Source organism: Sesamum indicum, unplaced genomic scaffold (genome assembly GCF_000512975.1).
Source record: "Sesamum indicum cultivar Zhongzhi No. 13 unplaced genomic scaffold, S_indicum_v1.0 scaffold00214, whole genome shotgun sequence".
NCBI classification, from domain to species: Eukaryota; Viridiplantae; Streptophyta; class Magnoliopsida; order Lamiales; family Pedaliaceae; genus Sesamum; species Sesamum indicum.
Genome location: NW_011628108.1, coordinates 80,266 through 98,085, shown reverse-complemented (window position 1 = coordinate 98,085; position 17,820 = coordinate 80,266). Strand labels below are relative to the sequence as shown.

Sequence of the window (17,820 nt, the reverse complement as noted above, 5' to 3'; positions counted from 1 at the left end):
TGTGGCAGAATGTTTCCATATTATTACAATTATTCTTTTCGCCATCACACAGTGTGAGTTAAATGTGGCCTCCAAGTTTGTTTTATGTTTCACGAAAAGTAAGATGTTGTACAGAAATTTACTTATTTGTTTGGATCAATAAGGGGAAGATGAAAGGGGAAGGTGTAGTTGCTTTCCAAGGGGATGTATGATACTTATTTGGTGGACTTGTTTAGTTCAACCTAAAGGAAGTAGTTGTGTGGTACTCCTTATTTGATACTATAGAGATAAGGCAGGGAGGAAAGATTGATTTTTTATGTTTACACATTCAATATCTTCCTTCTTTTTTATGAAAAATGCAAATTAAGGGGGTGACTGCTTTTGCTCCTAGACAGGATGGGAAAAATGGCTTTGGAGGGTTCCCTATATATTAATTTTGCATTCCTTCCTATTCTCCTCTCTAAGGAAACAAGGGGATGTACTGTGTTTTGCAAGGTTTTTTGTTTGGATCATGTATCCAGATCGCAAGGTTTTTTAGACATTGACAATATGGAAAAGAAATTATAGAGGAAACTGGTGTGTGATTTAAGTGTTTAAGAGATCTGTACATTTGGAAATTGTTACAGGCATTAGGGGTTTGGTGAGATATAGAGGAAACTGGTGTGTGATTTAAGTGTTTAAGAGATCTGTACATTTGGAAATTGTTACAGGCATTAGGGATTTGGTGAGATTCAAAGGAAATTGTAACAAATAAGACTTTGGGGGGGGGGGGGAGGAAGTCATCGTGGATTTTTGTTGCGAAATTCAGGCTGTGGAGAAGTTGTGCGATATATTGCTGCATATACTCCACTTAGAGTAACTCTGGTACCACACAGTGTAAACCTTGTCCCGTAGTGAATATTTCTGTTTTGGCATGATATTGTATTTTTATTCAGAGTTTGTGTTGTGCTGTAACATTTTGTATCTGAAGTAAGCAATTTGAATTTAAACCAATTTGATGTCTGGTTTCTCTGAGATTTATCCTCCATTGTCCAACACTGACACTTTGAAGAGCACGTCACTAACGCCATCACCATCACCACTACAATAATCAATCACCATCATGAAATTAAAAAAATTATTAGCATATACTGTGAATGCAAATATTTGGTTTATTTGGCTGACAGAAGCTTTGGTTGTATTTTACTCATTCCCATTTGCATATACTTTGCTATTCTGGAATGATGTCTTATGGCTTTTTTTGAATGCTATGCTTTAGTTTTAAAGCGAGGAAAACGTGAATGCAATGCGTAAATATATTTTTATTAAGGTAACGGAGAGATAACCTTTTGCGTAGAACTTGTGTCAAGGGGGTCAACCCCTTTTAGGTATGGTACTCATAACAGTTTTGTGTAGTAGTTATCCGTAGAACTTTTATGATCGGAAAGCTATGTTCTTTCATTGTTAGATAGGTTGGGGAGGCCGCATTATATTTTCTGGCATTGATGCATTAGTCTCTCAACTTGAATATTGCATGCATGTAGCTCTTGTGGTTATTTTATTTGAGAAATCTTGTGCTGTAACTTAAGAGTATGTTAATGATGTATACTTGGTCCGCATTTTTCCTTGATGCCTTTCCCTTTTTTGGGTTTTCTAAGTTTAGATGCAAATAATTAAAGTTGTACAACAAACTCATACATGATCACTTAATATAAGAAACTAGTCATCCTTGACAAATACATATTTACATATGCAAATATTGGATTGGCCGACTTTTTGCTGAATTACATAGTAAATTTTCAATAACCTTTGTAGATGAAAGATTGACAAAAAACACTGAATTAATGGCAAAAGACGACAAAGCCAATTCGGGTTCGGGGTCGAGACCAATGTCCTCATGCGGTCGTCTTTGGTTAATGGTGGAACTGCGTGTGGCCTGGTGAGACGACAATAGTTTCGTGGAAAAAGCTTCTCACAGAGCCTCAAGTAAGGCAAGTGGGTTTGGCCCATCAGCTTCTTGCCCATCTTCGGAAGCTTAGCAGCCGCCAGTGTCTTAGCTACTGCTTCTGACTCCTACAGTGGCTTCTTCGAAGCAGCCGCTGCAAGACAATGAAGCGAAGGATCCTAAGCGGGAGAAACTGTTTGAGCACTGTTATTGAGAAATCAAGCGAATATATGGGGTATGTTTCGATGGATTACTGAGTTTAAGGGTAACTTATTGATTCAGTTTGAATTTTAAAACTTATTGATAGTTTTGTACGTGAATGTTCAATTTTGGAAGAAGTATAGTAGGTGCATCTTAATGATGAAGTTGTGTTAGCAAATTTAATATTTTATCGATTAGTAAAAGAATCCATGATTGTCAATTCACGAAATTTGTAGGGTCATGGAACTAGTGAAGAGGAAGATGTTCCTCTGGATTATGCAATTAGCTCTTAATTTGAAGCTTGTGTTGCCTTACATTAACCATGCTTTCCCATGCAGAATATCTTGATATGTTTAAAGCAAATTCAGCTGCTGAGGAATCCAGAGTTGGCTCTGAGAAACTGTTCTCCAGACCAGTTAGAATTTCTCACTGAAGCACCTCTATATTTGGAGATTGAGCAATCCCTGGGTTTTCTTGACCATTTAATGTTGGGAATCCCTACTTCTCCTGTGAGAAAAATCCTGCTGGAGAGTGGTCTGGGCGATGTTCTTGTTGGTTGCGGGGGTTGAAGTGGGCTCCTCCAGCCTCAGTTTAGTATTGGACTATAATTTTGTAACCTTACCCCAACTCTTGGAGTATAATTGTTGAAACTTCAGGTTGTTACCAGTCTTGCAATGAAAATTTAGTTTTCAAGAAATGGAACTCATGTGATATACTGAAGATAATTGGTTTTGTTTTCTGTTGGCTTTACTAGTTTCATGGTAACTCTCATCATCAAATCAAACGTTAAATTTGATATGGTATGCGGTGTCAACAGCCAGTCATTGCTGGAGATGGGTACTAAAGATTTGGATTTTGTACAACTGAACCAATTAAGGAAAAGCTGGTGGGATATCACTATATTCTTTCACACCATCAGTTCGAGGGAAGGAGGAGCCCTGCAGCCATATAATTGTTCGAGGGTGAGGCAAAGCTATGTCAGGACGTGTTGAAGATTTATTTACCCTGGTAATTCTGGTATTTTTTTTCTGTAATTTAATTAAATACGAATTTCGAACCTCACCATTGTATCTTTTCAAGTTGGTGGAGGGTGATAACTTTGTTATCGTGATGTTTGAATGAATTTGTGTAAGATTTCTTTGAAGTATGTCGTAGAATACTGCATAGGTAGGTTGAAAAGTGGTGGTACTTGCAAACCAATTCTTTTACATAAATAGTTTGTATAATCTATTGTGAGTAAGCCATGACCGAAGATTTGGGTCATGGCTTAACTGAAAAGGATGTTGGTAGTTTTTTTACAGGTACATGTGTGAATATTTCTTTTGTTCATGTTCTTTTTAAGCGTGGTTCACTTCTCTATATATTGGAAGGTTTAAGAAAGGGGACAACTGATGAGTTAACATCTTATGCTGGTCAGGGCTTGGTCCCCTATGTGTCTCGTTTTGTTCTGTTTCCTTGAGTTCTAGTTTTGGTCTTATTCAATTAAATGGTAGGTTGTCATTTTCTAATGAAACCAACTGTCAAGCTCAATGGGACAACATGCTTTGGTCCTCAACTGTTGCTTTCCTTTTCAAATTTATCAGAAGCAGCTGAAGATTGATTGATTCGGTTGTTCAAATTATCAACTGTAGGTCAACCGTGTTCTTCAAGATGTTCAATTGACCGACCATAAGCGTTTTAAGCAGTTTGTTTCTCAAAGCAAAGCAAGAATGGATATTGATCTCTGACAGAACTGAGACTAATTTGCCTTCTTCAACTAAGCCATGTTAATTGTTGATTTCCACAATAGGTTAAGAGGCAAGTGGACATAGCATTGCACTACAAGGATGGATGCAAAGCTCAGTGTTGCTTGTTGGATCTCTGAACAAATGGTTGGTGTCAGGTTAATTTGTTTGGAGTCTAATTTTCACCTTTGATATTTGGAAAGCATGTTGATGTCGTATAATATTATGAGATGCATCACCATCTGTTATATAGACTAAGCGTTTGCTAGCCATTGACTGAATTTTAGAAACTAGGCTAAACAATAATGGGTGTTTTGTTAATTGTGCGTGATGCATCACCCACAATTTGATTCTGTTGCTTTTATAGATTCAGGAACACCACCACCTATTAGTACACTAGAAGAGGAGTCAGCGTAGCACGAACGTTATGTTGTCAAAATCATGTAATGCTTGTCGCACTAGTCATGGTCTGTTTGGGGGGATAAATCATGCGGATAAACAGAAAATACAAAAACTTTTCCCATTGTTGTTGGATTGCGGATAAACAGAAAATACAAAAACTTTTCCCATTGTTGTTGGATTTAGACATATAAGATGCCTAGAAAAATGATGATTTGACGGGAGTTATTTGGATTAATATTTATAAAATTTTCCATTTATCATTAGAAAATAGAAACATGCAGGTATGCTTAGTCAAGAGTCCGTAAGAAATTCTAGGTATGTGGCTGTTGGACAGTACCATGCAATGGAATGCTTAGTCCTGCCGCTGTTTTGCATCGTGTGTCCTAAATTGTTGTTTTCTTGGACATACTTTTTGAATATTAACTCTTTTGAGTGTTGAGCAATCAAGGACTTGTCTTTTAAAGCTTTAAACCACTAAAGGATATGATTAATTTAACGGCACCTTTTATTGACTTATTGTAGTCAAGGAACTGAAGACGAAGAAGATTCTTGTATGAGATGTGGAGACAGCTACTATCTCATACCATACATTTGATGTGTTGCGATCTTTTGTGGTAAGTTGTCCGGGTGTCATGTTATAAATACATGACCTCTTTGTGCTTGGCGTGTGAGGATGGGCATAAAAATTAGTCTTTGGATCTTGTGTACTTCTCATTTCTCTTTTTGCAGCCAATTCTAGTACATCTTTGTAAGCATCATGTTGTTTGTACAATGATAGGACTACGTTGTTGAGTTGCAGTTGCTAAGACCAACCTAATCCATCTGATGATTTGAAATCTAAAGAGAAAAATGAAGAGAGAAGATGCAACATTAAAGCTGACAAAGTATGTCCTCGCTTACTTATCTCTCTCTGTCTCTCTCTCTCGTATACCGCTTGATCTCTCGTCCACTAGTATTCCAAGAGAGTCTCTTTTTGTCTTCACTTTAATTATGCGGACTTCTAGTTTTACTTAATTGCTTGTGGTAGAATATATCCATATTATTGCCCCTATTATTTCCCCAATCACATAGTATGAGCTAAATGTGGCCTCCGAGTTGGTATCTGTTTGATAAAATGTTTAATAAAAAGTAAGATGTAAGTACAGAAAGTTACTACTTTATTTAGATCAATAAGCGGAAGATGAAAGGGGAAGAGTAGTTGCTTTTCAAGGGGACGAATGATACTTATTCTGTGGACTCCATTAGTTCAACCTAAAGGAAGTAGTTGTGTGGTACTTCTCCTTGCTTGATATCATAGAAATAAAGTAGGGAGGAAAGATTGATTTTTTATGTTTACACGTTCAAAATCATCTCTTTTTTATGAAAAAAAAAAAGCAAATTATAGAGAAAATTGGTGTGTGATTTAAGTGTATAGGAGATCTTTGCATTTGGAAATCATTATAGGCATTAGGGATTTGGGTGAGATTCAAGGAAATAGCAATAATTTTTTTTTTTTTTTTGGGGGGGGGGGGGAGAGTCATTGTTGATTTTTGTTGCAAATCTCGAGTTGTGGAGATGTGCAATATATCGTTGCATATACTCCACTTAGATTAACTTTGTTACTATATAGTGTAAATCGTTGTCTCATGGTGAGTATTTCTTTTTTGGCATGATATTATTTTTTTATTCAGAGTTCTATTTTATGCTATAACATTTTGTATCTGAAGTAAGCAACTCAAACATAAACCAAGTTGATGTCTAGTTTCTCTGGAATGTATCCTCCATTGTCTGACCAATACTTGAAGAGCACCTTACTATCAACATCACCACTACAACACTCTATCACCATCATGAAATTAAAAAACATATTAGCATATGCTGTGAATGCAATATTTGGTTTATTTGGTTGACGGAAGGTTTGGTTATATTTTATTTGTTTCCATTTGCATATACTTTGTTGTTCTAGTACGATGTGTTATGGCTTTTGCTTAATGATATGCGTTAGTTTTAAAGCCATATTGTAGAAACTTGTGTGAAGGGGGTCAACCCCTTCTTTTTATTAGTGCAGATCAGTGATTTAAATGTAACCAAACAGGAATTGAAGCTTTTCGTGGAAATGTATTGGCACCAAATGGTGGATTCAAGGTTAGCATTTTTTATTTGTGGCAAGATTTTGGCTATTTTTGATACTTATCTTGACTTATCTTGAGTAGTAGTTCCTCAATGATTGTTATGATTACAATACAGCTCATTTGATTAGATTATATACTTTATTTTCCCGATGTGTTGGTTGGTCTCAGAATAGGGAACAATGGTGAATAACCATGTACCAATAAAAAACGTTAAAGTCATTTTTTAAGAGGAACGTTTGACTTACATAGTTGTTAAGATGGGTAAGTTGGATCAGGGTCCAGAATAGACATAAAAAGAAAAACATAAGGCTAGAGGTGACTTTTTTTGCTTGATAAGAAATAATAAACAAATGGCAGTCATATTTGGGTTTGTTGCGTTGCTGTTCATTTCTATGTTACTTGGTAGCCTTTCCTTTCTGCACAACAATTTAGGTTTATTTTTGTTTAAACCAAATGTTTTAAAGGCGCCATCAATGGAGGGACCTTAGATTGGTACTTTGGAAGCAATCCTCATGGTGCTTAAGGTACATGCTTCGATTATCCAAAAATTAAAAATACTCTTTTGGACTGGATTTGGTTTGTTTAACAAAAAGCATGACCTCATCACTAGTGGTATTTAATACAAGGATCATATTTGATTAAATTGGTGGTCTGTTGTCCACAATTAACTTATAGTTATTGAAATGAAAGAGTCAAATCTTAAATCTTAAACTATTGCATCAGTCATACTTGGGTTCAAGGTATTCATTAGTTTTTTATTTTGAATTAGAGAATTTCATATGTTTTAGGTCACCATGGAAGCATCGTATTTTAATAAAATGTAGGATTAAAATGGAGTTCGCTCCTTAAATTAAAGATCTTGGCTAAATTATATAATTGATAGATTTAATCATGTTTGAAAGTATGATCATTCTCATTTTACTTTCAGACAGTAGCATATATTTGTCTGTTTTATTAAATTCAAAATCAATAACTTTATTTAGGTCTTGATGGCGTACTTTAAGCCAAATTTAAATCGAGTATGCTATTGTTGTTAATGCTCTTTATTAAGGTTCCATCTTGAATTGTAATTAACTTTTGATTATCAGTGGTTAAAATATCTTTTGATATTTTTATTATTTAATTAGTCTTACTCTTATTACAAAATTAACTGATATCAAAATATTAAATAATAAAAAGTTCACTAAATATTTAAATTTTCTTTCACGTGCAAAGTTCTAGTGCCTTTATTTAATTGTCTAAGCTTAATTAATTAATTACATGTGCATAAAATATATTTTTCTACCAAAAAGATGTCATTTTGCGCATAAATAAATGAACAAATTGATTAATACTTGTTTCTATGATTGTAGACAACAAGATGGAATAAAATAAGACGTACAAATAATTTGTTGATATATGAAAGAAAATAATAATACAAAAAAAAAATGGCATCTGATATATGTGATAATTGTTTCAACTTATTTGTATCATACTATGAGTGCATTAGAAACAAAAAGAATGACATCCAACATGTGACAATCTTCAACCTTATTTGTATATGTACGGATTTTTCATTGAATTTTTGAAGTTATTTATGACTGATGTGGAAAAATTTTGAAGATTGATCATTTTTTAATGTTCATATGTTCTTTAAACGATAGCATGAAGTTTGTATAGTTTATTAATATTTTTGAGTAATAGTATAATTATAACAATTTAATTTATCCACACGGATTGAGTATATAATTGACTTTCGATTGTGTGGTTAAAATATCCTCTTTTTTTCTTTCTTTTGAAATTGGATGTTTTTGTTGACTTGCTGAAAGAATCATCACCCATGAATAAACTTTCTTTAATTATTTTTATAATTGATAGATTTAAAAAATATAACTCCATCATATTTGGAAAATGTATTTTTATGGTCATTTTCACTTTATTTATTTTAAATTAAGAACTTTATTTAGGCGATAATAGTGATGTCCTTTCAGTATTGTAGGACTCCTTTCATTTTGAGATTATTTGCTTCCTTTCATTTAATTAAAATGCATTGGGTACGTTTTGTTGTCTGGTTATTTATTAAGCTTGAGGAGATTAGAATAATCATTTTATTGGGTTATAACTTTTTAACAGTTTTTTTATTTATTTATCTTCTCTTTTATTTAATTAAATAAAAATAATAAAAAATTCAATTGTTTGAATTAACCTTTTATATATATGAAACAAGGTCAATTAGTGAAAATAAAGTCTAAATTGAAAGGACTTTTACATGTCTTTGGATTTATTTTTTAGTGTTTTGTTTTGTATTGTAGAGATAGAGAGAGAAAACAAGAGCTATGTTTCGAAAATTAGTGTATGTTTTTATTTATTTTTGGAGGTAACTTAATTTATTTTTTGGAGGATAAGATTCTGAACTATTTAGCATATTATTTCTATTATTTATGGGTATGTACTGTTAGTGTTTGATAAATTTAGCATATAATGTCTATTTTAAAGTTGATAAATTTGATTTGTACGGTTAGTGTTTGGTTAAAATTCTATCATTATTTTAAGTTAAATCATTTTGTATGTTTTAGGTCACCATGAAAGTATCACATATTACTAAAATACAGGGTTAAAATGGAGTTCGCAAATTAAATTAAATATTTTAGTTATATTATATTATTGATACATTTAATCATATTTTTAGACAATAGCATATAGTTATTTTTTCTATTGAATTCAAAAACTAAAAGTTGAGTTTGCAAATGTTAGATTATATCATTGATAGATTTAATCATATTTTTAGACATTAGCATACAGTTATTTTTTCTATTGAATTCAAAACCTAAAAATTTTGTTTAGCCAATCAAAATGACGTACTATAAGTACCTTTTTATAACTTATTAATATTTTTTAGTAGTATAACCATACCATTATTTATGTGGATGAGTATACTATCGTTGCTAGTGCTATTTATTAAAGTTTCATCTTGTATGATAATTAATTTTTTATTGTCATAATATTAAATGGTTAAAATATCCTCAGATATATTTATTATTTAATTTTAGCTCTTACACTTATTACAAGATTAATTGATATTGAAAAATTAAATCATAAAAAGTTGACTTAACTTTCTTTCACGCGTAAAGATTTAGTGCTTTTATTTATTTATTTAAGCTTATTTAATTAATATTATATGTGTATTAAAATGTATCTTTTATGTAAAGATGGCCATTTTAATAAAAAGAAATGAACAAATTAACTTTATAGTATCGTTTAAATAACATATTTCTAATCATCATTATTCAAAGTTTTCAATCCATATCTATCATAAATAACTTCAAATTATTTTGCAAAATCCAATTAAATGTCCACTTATAATATGATACAAATAATATTAAACAATTGTCACATATATGTTACGTCATTCTTTATATTTCTGATGCACTCATAATTTGATACAAATAAACGATTGTCACATATGTCAGATGTTATTTTTTTGTATTATTATTTTCTTTCATATATAAACAAATTATATGTACACCTTATTTTATTCCCTTTAGTTGTCTTCTGTCATAGCGATAATTTGTTCATTTATTTTTATTAAAATGGCCATCTTTACATAAAAGATATATATTAATACACATGTAATATTAATTAAATAAGCTTAAATAAATAAACAAAGCACTAAACCTTTATGCATGAAAGAAAGTTAAGTCAACTTTTTATGATTTAATTTTTCAATATCAATTAATCTTGTAATAAGTGTAAGAGCTAAAATTAAATAATAAATTTATCAGAGGATATTTTAACCATTTAATATTATGACAATAAAAAATTAATTACCATACAAGATGGAACCTTAATAAATAGCACTAGCAACGGTAGTATATTCGATCCACATAAATAATGGTATGGTTATACTTCTAAAAAATATTAATAAGTTATACAAAGGTACTTATAGTACGTCATTTTGATTGGCTAAACAAATTTTTAGTTTTTGAATTCAATGGAAAAAATAACTATATGCTATTGTCTAAAAATATGATTAAATCTATCAATGATATAATCTAACTAAATTATTTAATTTAATTTGCGAACTCCATTTTAACCCTGTATTTTAGTAATATGTGATACTTTCATGGTGACTTAAAACATACAAAATGATTTAACTTAAAATAATTATAGAATTTTAACCAAACACTAACCGTACAAATCAAATTTATCAACTTTAAAATAGACATTATATACTAAATTTATCAAACACTAACAATACATACCCATAAATAATAGAAACAATATGCTAAATAGTGCAAATTTTATCAGGAAACTTTATACACGATATTCTCTCACTAATTTTATAATTTTTACAAAATAGAACTTTTTCAAGTGATTAGAACTTAATTTTGGCATGTTCATTTACTTCATTAATTAGTGACAAAATACATAAAGAAATAATTATTTATTATTATGTTACTAAAATTGCTAGTGATGTTTTAATTAATAATGAATTATAGTGGAAGTGATGTGATTAATTATAAATAATATGATTAATAAAATATATAATTATTATTTCAAAAAAATAAAATTTAAGAACTTATTTACAACACATAATTATATATATTTTTATCCACCAACAAATATAAATACATATAAAGGGGCTATAATTTGACAAATCAACAGAGAATCTTATCCCTCCAAAAAATATCTTAAGTTACCTCCAAAAATAAATAAAAACATACACTAATTTTCGAAACATAACTCTTGTTTTCTCTCTCTATCTCTACAACACAAAACAAAACACTAAAAAATGAATCCCAAGACACGTAAGAGTCCTTTCAATTTAGACTTTATTTTCACTAATTGACCTTGTTACATACATATAAAAGGTTAATTCAAATAATTAATTTTTTTATTATTTCTATTTAATTAAATAAAAGAGAAGATAAATAAACCAAAAACCTGTGAAATTGTTATTTTCACTAATTGACCTTGTTACATACATATAAAAGGTTAATTCAAATAATTAATTTTTTTATTATTTCTATTTAATTAAATAAAAGAGAAGATAAATAAACCAAAAACCTGTGAAATTGTACATAAAAAAAAAATTTAAATAAATATAGCTACAGTAAGTTATAACCCAAAAAAATGATTATTCTAATCTCCTCATGCTTAATAAATAACCAGATAACAAAAGGTATCCAATACATTTTAATTAAATGAAAGGAAGCAAATAATCTCAAAATGAAAGGAGTCCTACAATACTGATAGGACATCACTATTATTGCCTAAATAAAATTCTTAATTTAAAATAAATAAAGTGAAAATGACCATAAAAATACATTTTCCGAACAAAAACATATCCAATTTCAAAGGAAAGAAAAAAGAGAATATTTTAACCACACAATCGAAAGTCAATTATATACTCAATCCGTGTGGATAAATTAAATTGTTATAATTAATTATATACTCAATCCGTGTGGATAAATTAAATTGTTATAATTATACTATTACTCAAAAATATTAATAAACAATACAAACTTCGTGCTATCATTTATAGAACATATGAACATTAAAAAATGATCAATCTTCAAAGTTTTTCCATATCAGTCATAAATAACTTCAAAAATTCAATGAAAAATTCGTACATATACAAATAAGATTAAATAATTGTCACACGTCGGATGCCATTCTTTTTGTTTCTAATGCACTCATAGTATGATACAAATATGTTGAAACAATTGTCATATATATCAGATGTCATTCTTTTTTGTATTATTATTTTCTTTCATATATCAACAAATTATTTGTACGTCTTATTTTATTCCATCTTGTTGTCTACAATCATAGAAACAAGTATTAATCAATTTGTTCATTTATTTATATGCAAAATGACAACTTTTTTGTAGAAAAATATATTTTATGCACATGTAATTAATTAAATAAGCTTAGACAATTAAATAAAAGCATTAGAACTTTGCACGTGAAAGAAAATTTAAATATTTAGTGAATATTTTATTATTTAATTTTTTAATATCAGTTAATCTTGTAATAAGAGTAAGACTGATTAAATAATAAAAATATCAAAAGATATTTTAACCACTGACAAGTTAATTACAATTCAGGATAGAACCTTAATAAAGAGCATTAACAACAATAGCATACTCGATTGAAATTTGGCTTAAAGTACGCCACCAAGACCTAAATAAAGTTATTGATTTTGAATTTAAACAGACAAATATATGCTACTCTCTAAAAGTAAAATGAGAATAATCATACTTTCAAACATGATTAAATCTATCAATTATATAATTTAGCCAAGATATTTAATTTAAGGAGCGAACTCCGTTTTAATCCTACATTTTATTAAAATACGATGCTTCCATGGTGACCTAAAACATATGAAATTGTCTAACTTAAATTAAATTTAACAATTATATCAAAATACATATAAGAATTTTAACCAAGCACTAACCATAGAATGCAAGTTTATCAATGTTAAAATAGACATTACATACTAAATTATGTATCTTGATAAGCACATATACTCACAAATAATAGAAATAATAAACTAAATAGTTCAAATTTTACGGAAAAAAATAAATGAAAAAAATAAGGCAAAAAGGCTTAAATATGATAAAATATACAATCATAACTAAAATTAACAACAAAAAAACAATATTTAAGATTTTGTGATAGAATAAAAAACTAATGGTAACCTTGAGCCCAAGTATGACTGATGCAATAGTTTAAGATTTAAAATTTGACTCTTTAATTTCAATAACTATAAGTTAATTATGGACAACAGACCACCAATTTAATCAAATATGATCCTTGTATTAAATACCACTGGTGATGAGGTCATGCTTTTTGTTAAACAAACCAAATCAAGTCCAAAAGAGTATTTTAATCTTTGGATAATCGAAGCATGTACCTTAAGCACCATGAGGGTTGCTTCCAAAGTACCAATCTAAGGTCCCTCCATTGACGGCGCCTTTAAAACATTTGATTTAAACAAAAATGAACCTAAATTGTTATACAGAAAGGAAAGGCTACCAAGTAACATAGAAATGAACAGCAACGCAACAAACCAAATATGACTGCCATTTGTCTATTATTTCTTATCAAGCAAAAAAAGTCACCTCTGGACCTTACGTTTTTCTTTTTATGTCTATTCTGGACCCTGATCCAATTTAACCATCTTAACAACTATGCAAGTCAAACGTTCCTCTTAAAAAAATGACTTTAACGTTTTTTATTGGTAAATGGTTATTCACCTTTGTTCCCCATTCTGAGAGCAACCAAACATCGAGAAAATAAAGTATATAATCTAATCAAAATGAGCTGCATTGTAATCATAACAATCATTGAGAAACTACTACTCAAGATAAGTCAAGATAAGCATCAAAAATAGTCAAAATCTTGCCACAAATAAAACATGCTAACCTTGAATCCACCATTTGGTGCCAATACATTTCCATGAAAAGCTTCAATTCTTGTTTGGTTACATTTAAATCACTGATCTGCACCAATAAAAAGAAGGGGTTGACCCCCTTCACAAAAGTTTCTACAATATGGCTTTAAAACTAACGCATAGCATTAAGCAAAAGCCATAACACATCGTACTAGAACAACAAAGTATATGCAAATGGAAACAAATAAAATATAACCAAACCTTTCGTCAGCCAAATAAACCAAATATTGCATTCACAGCATATGCTAATATGTTTTTTTAATTTCATGATGGTGATAGAGGGTTGTAGTGGTGATGGTGATGTTGATAGTGAGGTGCTCTTCAAGTATTGGTCAGACAATGGAGGATACATTCCAGAGAAACTAGACATCAACTTGGTTTAAGTTTGAGTTGCTCACTTCAGATACAAAATGTTATAGCATAAAACAGAACTCTGAATAAAAATACAATATCATGCCCAAAAAGAAATACTCACTATGAGACAACGATTTACACTATATAGTAACAAAGTTAATCTAAGTGGAGTATATGCAACAATATATCGCACATCTCCACAAATTGAGTTTTGCAACAAAAATCAACAATCACCCCCCCCCCCCACAAAAAAAATTTATTGCTATTTCCTTGAATCTCACCCAAATCCCTAATGCGTATAATGATTTCCAAATGTAAAGATCTCCTAAACACTTAAATCACACACCAACTTCCTCTATAATTTGCTTTCTTTTCCATAAAAAAGAGATGATTTTGAACGTGTAAACATAAAAAATCAATCTTTCATCCCTACCTTATTTCTATGATATCAAGCAAGGAGAAGTACCACACAACTACTTCCTTTAGGTTGAACTAAAGGAGTCCACAGAATAAGTATCATTCGTCGCCTTCAAAAGCAACTACTCTTCCCCTTTCATCTTCCCCTTATTGATCTAAAACTAGAAGTCCGCATAATTGAAGTGAAGACAAAAAGCGGCTCTTCTGGAATACTAGTGGACGAGAGATCAAGCGGTATGCGAGAGACAGAGAGAGAGAGAGAGATAAGTAAGTGAGAACATACTTTGTCAGCTTTAATGTTGCATCTTCTCTCTTCATTTTTCTCTTTAGATTTCAAATCATCAGATGGATTAGGTTGGTCTTAGCAACTGCAACTCAACAACGTAGTCCTATCATTGTACAAACAACATGATGCTTACAAAGATGTACTAGAATTTGCTGCAAAAAGAGAAATGAGAAGTACACAAGATCCAAAGAGTAATTTTTATGCCCATCCTCACACGCCAAGCACAAAGAGGTCATGTATTTATAACATGACACCCGAACAACTTACCACAAAAGATCGCAACACATCAAATGTATGGTATGAGCTAGTAACTGTCTCCACATCTCGTACAAGAATCTTCTTCGTCTTCAGTTCCTTGACTAAGTCAATAAAATAAAAGGTGCCGTTAAATTAATCATATCCTTTAGTGGTTTAAAGCTTTAAAAGACAAGTCCTTGATTGCTCAACACTCAAAAGAGTTAATATTCAAAAAGTATGCCGAAAGAAAACAACAATTTAGGACACACAATGCAAAACAACGGTAGGACTAAGCATTGCATTGCATGGTATTGTCCAACAGCCACATACCTAGAATTTCTTACGGACTCTTGACTAAGCATACCTGCTTGTTTCTATTTTCTAATGATCAATGAAAAATTTTATAAAATGTTAATCCAAATAACTCAAAGGAGCCGAGATATATGTCTATCATCATTTTCTAGGCATCTTATATGTCTAAATCCAACAACAATTGGAAAAGTTTTTGTATTTTCTGTTTATCCGCATGATTTATCCCCCCAAACAGACTATCACTAGTGCTACAAGTATTACATGATTTTGACAACATAAAGTTCGTGCTACACTGACCCCTCTTCTAGTGTACTAATAGGAGGTGGTGTTCCTCAATCTAAAAAAGCAACATAATCAAATTGTTGGGCATCCCTATTTTACATTCCCAGGTTTTACACTGCAACTCTCTTTTCGTTCTCAAAAATGCCACCCTCCATGTCAATTCTGTATTAGTGGCAGCACAAATGATGCAACAAATACTGGTTATCTCTTGTGCACTCTAAAATGTGAAACCCCACTTGCAAAATAGGAGGAATGTATAGCTTCAATATCAGTGTGTAGTAGCATCTACGTCGAGGAGGTAAAATGCAGGTTCAAACATTTCAATTTCTCATTTAAGAGGCTAACTAATCTCAGGAATACGTGAGAAAATACAGGGTCACAGTCACAACTTTCCCATCTACACTAATGCATTTATGTCCCTCCACATAAACAATGGACCTATTCTGGACCACGCATATGCCACTTACCTCTTCATACAACTTTGTGACAGGCGGGCCTGAATCTTCTTCAAGTTTTGGAATGAAATTAGCAAGTTAGGTATATCAGTACAACAATATTCATCGAACGGAAGTATTAAAAGCTGATATATTACCTCAACATAAAGGTCATATAAGTCGTAAATCTTACTTTCCAGAACACCATGCATGCTGTATTTTTGTTTCAATGCTTCTTTGCCTTGGAGAACGCTTCTTGGAAATTATCTGAATTTGTGGTTCATTGCTCCACCTGAAAAGTACGTCAAATATTAGGTAACAAACAACAATTAGAAACATTAATCCTCAATACTCCACACAAGCACCAACTGTACTTGCATAGTGGAGAGCAATGATTGGTGCTAGCCATCGTTCACGGTTACTAAAGTACTAATTATTTATTTTCCTATCTCCATTACAAAGTATTCCACGTGAAAGAATCTTGAGGTTGGTCTTAAAAAGGATTGGACGCTAGATCCATGCATAAACAGATGCCGAGAAACATAATGGATTCATCTCACCAGGTTCCTATAATCAAGTGAAAGAGTGCATACTAGTGTATATAATGTTAACAATAATGTTATCTATCAAAGCATCGTTCACGGTTACTAAAGTACTAATTGTTTATTTTCCTATCTCCATTACAAAGTATTCCACGTGAAAGAATCTTGAGGTTGGTCTTAAAAAGGATTGGACGCTACATCCATGCATAAACAGATGCCGAGAAACATAATGGATTCATCTCACCAGGTTCCTATAATCAAGTGAAAGAGCGCATACTAGTGTATAATGTTAACAATAATGTTATCTATCAAAGTAGAAAAGCTAATTCAAAACAAAATTCACATGTGCTTCAACTTCCCACAATTAACAAAACACCCATCATTGTTTAGCCTAGTTTCTAAAATTCAGCCAATGGCTAGCAAACGCTTAGTCTATATAACAGATGGTAATGCATCTCATAATATTATACGACATCAACATGCTTCCCAAATATCAAAGGTGAAAATTAGACTCCAAACAAATTAACCTGACACCAACCATCTGTTCAGAGATCCAACATGCAACACTGAGCTTTGCATCCATCCTTGCAGTGCAATGCTATGTCCACTTGCCTCTTAACCTATTATGGAAATCAACAATTAACATGACTTAGTTGAAGAAGGCAAATTAGTCTCAGTTCTGTCAGAGATCAATCTCCATTCTTGCTTTGCTTTGAGAAACAAACTGCTTAAAACGCTTCTGGTCAGTCAATTGAACATCTTGAAGAACACAGTTGACCTACAGTTGATAATTTGAACAATTGAATCAATCAACTCAGTTGCTTCTGATAAATTTGAAAAGGAAAGCAACAGTTGAGGACAAAATCATGTTGTCCCATTGAGCTTGAGAGTTGGTTTCATTAGAAAATGACAAAACCTACCATTTAATTCAATTAAAGACCAAAACTAGAACACAAGGCAACATAACAAAACGAGACACATAGGGGACCAAGCCCTGACCAACATAAGATGTTAACTCATCAATTTGTTCCCTTTCTTAAACCTTCTAATATATAGAGAAGTGCACCATGCTTAAAAAGAACATGAACAAAAGGAATGAATATAAATATGCACACATGTACCTGTAAAAAAACTACCAACACACTTTTCAGTTAAGCCATGACCCACACTTTGGGTC

The 17,820-nt window shown here is 31.3% G+C and overlaps 1 long non-coding RNA gene across 1 annotated transcript in view; it reads right to left on the bottom strand.

Moving 5' to 3' along the window:
• Positions 1-16,177: 16,177 nt before the first annotated feature.
• Positions 16,178-17,820, bottom strand: part of LOC110011386 — a 1,891-nt gene continuing 248 nt past the window's right edge. Inside the window, exons 2-3 of the long non-coding RNA XR_002286397.1 lie at positions 17,182-17,421; positions 16,178-16,393 (exon numbers count right to left, since the gene is read on the bottom strand). This is a non-coding gene — a long non-coding RNA (uncharacterized LOC110011386). The remainder of the gene's footprint in view (positions 16,394-17,181; positions 17,422-17,820) is intronic.